This window comes from Magallana gigas, chromosome 5, assembly GCF_963853765.1.
Source record: "Magallana gigas chromosome 5, xbMagGiga1.1, whole genome shotgun sequence".
Classification (NCBI taxonomy): domain Eukaryota; kingdom Metazoa; phylum Mollusca; class Bivalvia; order Ostreida; family Ostreidae; genus Magallana; species Magallana gigas.
In genome coordinates, this window is record NC_088857.1 from 28896684 (window position 1) to 28903083 (window position 6400).

Here is a 6400-nt window from a genome sequence, read left to right on the forward strand (position 1 = left end):
ATGGTCCAACCGTCGTTTAATGAATGGGGTGCCACAAATATTTGAATTACCAGTAGTCTTTCAGTGCGGGAGGGGAAGAGAGTACATAATTCACGCTTCATAAATGCATTGATTTTTTAAATGGCTTGGGGTAAAATATACATATATAATTTCAATGTACAACTCATCAGATTCTGCAGAGCTAATTAACGCGTAAATCTTTCCTACAGCGATAAAAATGTTAATTTCGGAAAATATATACGGGTGCAAATTCCTGCTTCCAGTTGGTCTATGATATTTCTTAAGAATCGCCATGTGATTTAGATAAGTCTGATGAAACTAGTGTTTGATTCTCAAAATTTGCTGTGAATTAAATGAGAGTTTATTGCGTTGTTGACAAAAAAGGGTATTTTATGGCAGCTAGACATTTAGTAATTACATCATGAAATCGAATACAAATTTATGAAAGACAACGATTTTTGAAAAAACGTTTTTTAACAAAATTGGATTTCCCAATCTGGCAAATTCTGAGAAGTATAGAAGTAGTTTCCTGATCAAACTTGTGAAACTTTACCTTTAACTTTAGAAACTGTAAATTAATAAATCCGTTCTTAGATTTTTCCGCATTTATAGATAATGCAAAACAATAAATGTCATTGTTACAGAGTTAAGAGGAAAAAATGATTTAAAAGCCCCCACCTAAATGAATATAAATCTTTTTGGTTGCGCAAGATTATTTAATAGGATTATTTTTTAACCATATAATTGATATCGGGATGTTACACCAATAAACATTGTTTGAAATCTTGTCTAGAGCATTGGTGTCGCAACAGCTGCTTTCTGCAATATCAAGTTGCAGGGAAGAGGCCCGTTAATTAAATCTCCTTTTTATAACTATCCTTATTTTAGTTCTAAAAGCCTTTGTAAACACTGCATAATTACATGTATCCAGATGTTATTGAACGAGAGTGACCAGACATAACAATTGATAAATGCCGGCAAAATCCATATATTGAACTAGTAACCCTTTATCAGAGGTCTGTGGGTTTCTTGTGTGCATTAGTATTAGCATTCAGAAAGTTTCGGACAAATAGAAAATTTGCAGAATTGAGGGGTGGGGGTTAAAAAAAATTGTCTTGAGGAAAATTTGCTTTCATAAAGTCACTTTGTTCATTATTCCGCTAACGAATTCCAATAGCTTTATTTCGGTTTCGCAGCAAGACAGTCCAAAGAATCAGTATATACGCACATGTATCTTCAACAAATTCTCATTCAATTGATTTCTAATTAATTATCATCAAAACTCAGTAAGTAACTTGGGTAGATGAGAATAAAATGAGACTTACCTTTAATGTTTATGAAAAAATTCCATTAAAACAAAATTCAAAGGTGCAAACTTTTTAAATAGTCTAATATGCAAATAGAGGCAATTTAGTTAATCCCAAATTGAACATTAATATCGAAACCATCACAACCAACTAAATCCGGTCACTTTATAATTTTTTCTCCTTTTTGGGGTAAGGTAATATTAAAAACACTTGCAATCAACGACTGGCCCTGTTCATATTAAACGATACAAGTTCGATCAAAGAAGTCCAGCGATTCTTTTAAAAATGTTGTAAGAGGACAGTGGGGCTCCTGAAGGGTTAAATCTCTGTACATATGAACACATATATACCCAAGCACTGTAGGAAATGAATAATTCATATATCGAGAAGATTTTCAATTATTTTCAGACTGAGCGACACTGCTGAAGAGACGTGTCACCTTTGATTATGGATTATTTGTATTGATTATCTTTCCCTGTTTGTTATAAATTCAATGAGAAGCGATAATGAAGTCTCAGGAAGTTTTAAGACTGTGCACGGTACCTGCAAGTAGCTATAGGTTTAGAGCATTGAAAAATTATATATTAATTTTTTACGTAGGAAAATGAATATACTAGTTTAAATTTCAAAATCAATACGCAATTTGTAACTCTTATTGACAGGAGATAGAATAAAACGATAAATTAATGAGTATTGATTATTCGATTAACTAACTCCATTGCGCACGGATCATTGTTGGGTTAGATCGAATAAGCGATTTTCCTTGAGATTGAATGAAAGTAACCTTTGATGCGATTGGTTTTACATTTTCTTTCAATAAACTTTTTTATAATACCGCAACAAAAATTGCGACACATATATTATGAAGTAATTAATTTATGAACAGAAGTGTCACAAATTTTTTCTTTGACGGTGAAATGTTCGCAAAAATAGATTTAGAAGACAGTTATGTACTCACATTATGAGGGACATCCCAGACTTATTTATCATGAGCAGCTACATGTAGAACTGTGACAGAACGGTGTTTTACCACTAAGCAATGCAAATTAAACAAACAACCACATAGTTGAAGATATTAGATATCCTTTATCTGACTGTGTAGCAGTTGTATTTTAATATGACAAATCCTTCTCCAGAATAAAAAAAAACACCTTAATGCAATCAAAGAATGGGGAAATGCAGAAATGCATCTCCTTCAAAACCAAAAGATAAAAATCTTTCACGTTTACTATACTGTAGTATCTCTTGTTACGGTTGTGATGTGAAAAAATTACGCACTTGAAAAAATTTGTCAAAGTGCGTTGTAACAGTGCTTTGATAAATAGGAAAGATATCGCAATGATGTGGACTATCTGTGGTATCTCAATCAGAAAAAAAATGCATATTTTGTCAATCGATTTTGTGAATCTACCATAGAAACAAGTCTGAATTTTGTCGTGAAACTTTACTGTGTAAACTTAATCAATTTGATTGCTAGGTTTTCGGTAGAGAAAAACGCAATATTATTCCGCTTTAACAAGTTGCTTATTATTATATAAGTTAGTGCAAAGACCGTATTGCTTGTGTTAACTCTTAAGGCATGGATTCTGATATACCTGTCTGGAAAGGGGGTTATAATTATAATGTGTGTTCGATTTTTTAGCTGAAATATCGCGCAAAAAATAATAACATTGAGTGGTATCATGATACATGTTTACAATAAAAGCTGTTCTTTTAAATCAAAGAAATATCTGGAAAAGAAATAAAAATATTTATAAAAACGAAAAAAAAAAGTCATCAACGAACAAATTGAAGTAAGTAAAAATATTTACTTACTTAAAGACTTACTTGAAAGTATCCATGCAGATTACGGTATCAGAGTAAATTGGTTTAACTTATTGCGCATATATGGTACACAAAAGTAGTTTGAATAGACAGACTTATCTAAATCCAAATTAGTATAACAGTGTTAATGCACCATTACTTTGGATCAAGTTTTTACCAGTTTGCGACCTGTCTCCCCATTACATAAAAAACGACTCATTTCATTCTGATAGGGAAAATATGAAAATCAATAAATACATAATGAAAAATAACTCATGTGCAAAGATGGAAAAGCTTGATTATATACACTTACTAATATTCAGCATCCTTTTTCGGTATGTTTTTTCTGAGTTTTCGGTATAATTTTTTTCCAAAAGACTCTGCCGCTTGTGTATCGAAGTAGTTTGATGCAAGAAGAAATATTAAAGGTCGAAATATTAATATCATAAATGTTGGGGTAAGAGAGTACATGAACGTGTCAATATAAGATGAATATGTAATACTATATAATTCGTGGGGCCTATTGATTACAGTATAAATTATTCAGATTTTTGATTGCTTAAACGGGATGCCCAACTTTTCCCTTTCTGTGCCTCCCGATTACAGGAGGATTGAAAGGGGAGAGAATTTCATTCACTAGTAGATACGGATGAGTAAGTTCTACGGTCTGGCTAAACACTAGCGTATTTGTTCAATACAGTTTAAATATTGAACTGCGGGTCGAACTTATACCTGCTATGTATTACCCGGCATGTTCTAACAGAAGAATGTGATAGCCCATCCCGTAACAGAAGCTTGTTGTTGGCCAGATAATTGACGGGAGATTCCAATCTCTCGGTCGTGTATTCATTGCTGTTTTGGGGTTTTTTGTAGCACCCGTCAATACACTCAACGTATGAATACGCTCGAAATTAAAGAAACTGAAGGGTCAACAAATTACATGTAACCATCATTTCTCCCTCGAAATTTGAGACATGGGTTTATTTAGCCATAAACTATTATTTAGTAAATAAAAAAATCCCGAAATTTAAGCTTTAAAAATTTCAATATGTCCATACAACTATGTACCAATTATGACTTTATCTGTTTCCATCGAAGTCACCATTGTGAATTGAGCTGTGGTGACATGCCTTCATTTTTTTTTTACTCATTCATAAATGGTTTGGTTTGGTTTGAACTTATTTTATTGTAATATAATTACAATGGGATTGGGCACAAGTTCTAAAACTTATGTAGCCCTCTCCCTATACAATAATTTACAATTATTTCACATGCAAATAAAATCTCATATAGGTGTATATGAATATAAAGATTCAAAATGATTTACAATAAAGTTGAAGATAGCACATTTTCATGCAAATGTAAACACGTAATCAAAATCTTTGGATTTTTAATAAAAATTTGAACTAAGGAAAACAAGTGATCATTCACAGTATTATTAAGTTTGTCATCTCCCCAAAGCAAAATATGTGTATTAGCAATATTTAAATCGCTAATGCTAAAAACATTCTTAAATACTTTAGCATATTTAGTACATGAGAAAAAATGGCGATATGCGTCTTCAACCTTTCCACATGTATATAAATTAAAAAGGCTTTTAACAATTTTATGTACATTATAATAAATCTTTGTCGATAATGCTTTACTTCGCAGATGCTGCTACCGTCACGGTTGTTGTTGTTGCTGCTGCTTCTGCTAATGCTGCTATACTGCTACTGCTGCTGCCACCGCTACTGCTGCTTCTGCTGCTGTTGATGCTGCTGACGATGCTGATGATGATTTTTATTTCATTTAAATAAATAAAAAACGAATTGAAAACTGGTATATACAGATGTTGTGTGTTTTGCGTAGTGAAATGCTTACAAAAGAGATCTCTTTCCTTATTCATGCCCTCTAGCTCTTTCCTTTGAATATTCTGTACTGTTCTTATTTAATTCATATGATATTGCAGTATTCTATTTCTAAATGCTTTTGTATGCGACAGAATTGCATGATTTGGAGATCCCTTATAATGGAGGTTTGTGTTTCCCCCTTTGCACTTTGCAGTGTCCTTGAACCCATTTGTTTGCTGTGCATTTCAGATCAAATGATATCACACAATACAATCGTGCGTATTTAAACGGGCATGCAGCTGAAACATAAATCAAATATCCGCGACTTAACATAGCAAATTCCTTTCCTCCAAGTTGCACGCATGTAGTTACATGTATACATTTGTGAGCAGTTTGCTGTCGATTCAATCTTTTCTTACACACATCTCAAATTGCTACAGATTTGTTGTCAAAAGGCGTGTGAGTGGGTGTTTGTCGTCCTTACATTGTTGAACTGTAATGAAAGAAAAAAACTCCACTGCTCTTTCAAAACCTATTCGTTGTTTGTAATTAGGTATATATGAGTCTTGAGTCACGGTCTGTGCTTTAGATAAAATTATTATCTACCGAGTATTTTATCTCCTGTTTCTTTTAACAGGAACCCAATTGTGTTCACACAGCTACTGACAGAACTCAAGCACGATCTAACCAATTTTCAGTCAAACAATTTTTTAGCATAAAAATTGAGGGGAAATTGATTGTTTCTATTGTGCAATGTGCAACTGATCACCAAAACCTACTCACTTTAACATGATAAATAATATGAGAGAGAGAGAGAGAGAGAGAGAGAGAGAGAGAGAGAGAGAGAGAGAGAGATATGAACTGGGTATGGATAGTAGATATCGCATTGCACGGTCTATTTACACGAGAGGCTGATGAGAGTTATGCATACTTTTGAATGCAAGGCTCACTGCTTACATTTCATACCCGCTGGAACCAACAAAAACATCTTACTGTTTAGTTTATAAACATTGATAATAAGCAATAGTTTACAGTTAAAGTATACCATTGAGGAGTCAGCAAGATTCCGGTTCCCCGAGAGCAACCCTATTTTCCGAGGCGAAGCCGAGGAAAATAGACTTGCTCGATGTGAAGTGGAAAATTGTTGGTTTCCACAATTGTATACTTGTTTTACTATACCGATGCAAACAATAATTAAGATAAAAGCCATACTACTTATTATAAGTAATTTTTATTTGAAAATGAATAATTATGATTTATTCAAAATAACTCCGACTTTTTATCCTCAGATTGACAGATATTGCAAAGTGTTCTGAATACGTGTGTATTGGATCATCTACAAATGTAATTGGAGAAGATGTATAATAATGTTAAACTTTTTAAATTTTGTGAGCTTCTTAACCAATTATACCCCTATAACTTGGGATGTATCAGCTAACATTCGTCATATCCCTTTGC

At 33.0% G+C, this 6400-nt stretch overlaps 1 non-coding gene across 1 annotated transcript in view; it reads right to left on the bottom strand.

The window, feature by feature from the left end:
* The window catches only part of LOC105332962 (mucin-3A), a 34237-nt gene extending 32606 nt beyond the window's left edge, over positions 1 to 1631 (bottom strand). Inside the window, exon 1 of the transcript XR_010714178.1 lies at positions 1326 to 1631. This is a non-coding gene — a transcript (mucin-3A). The remainder of the gene's footprint in view (positions 1 to 1325) is intronic.
* Positions 1632 to 6400: the final 4769 nt, after the last annotated feature.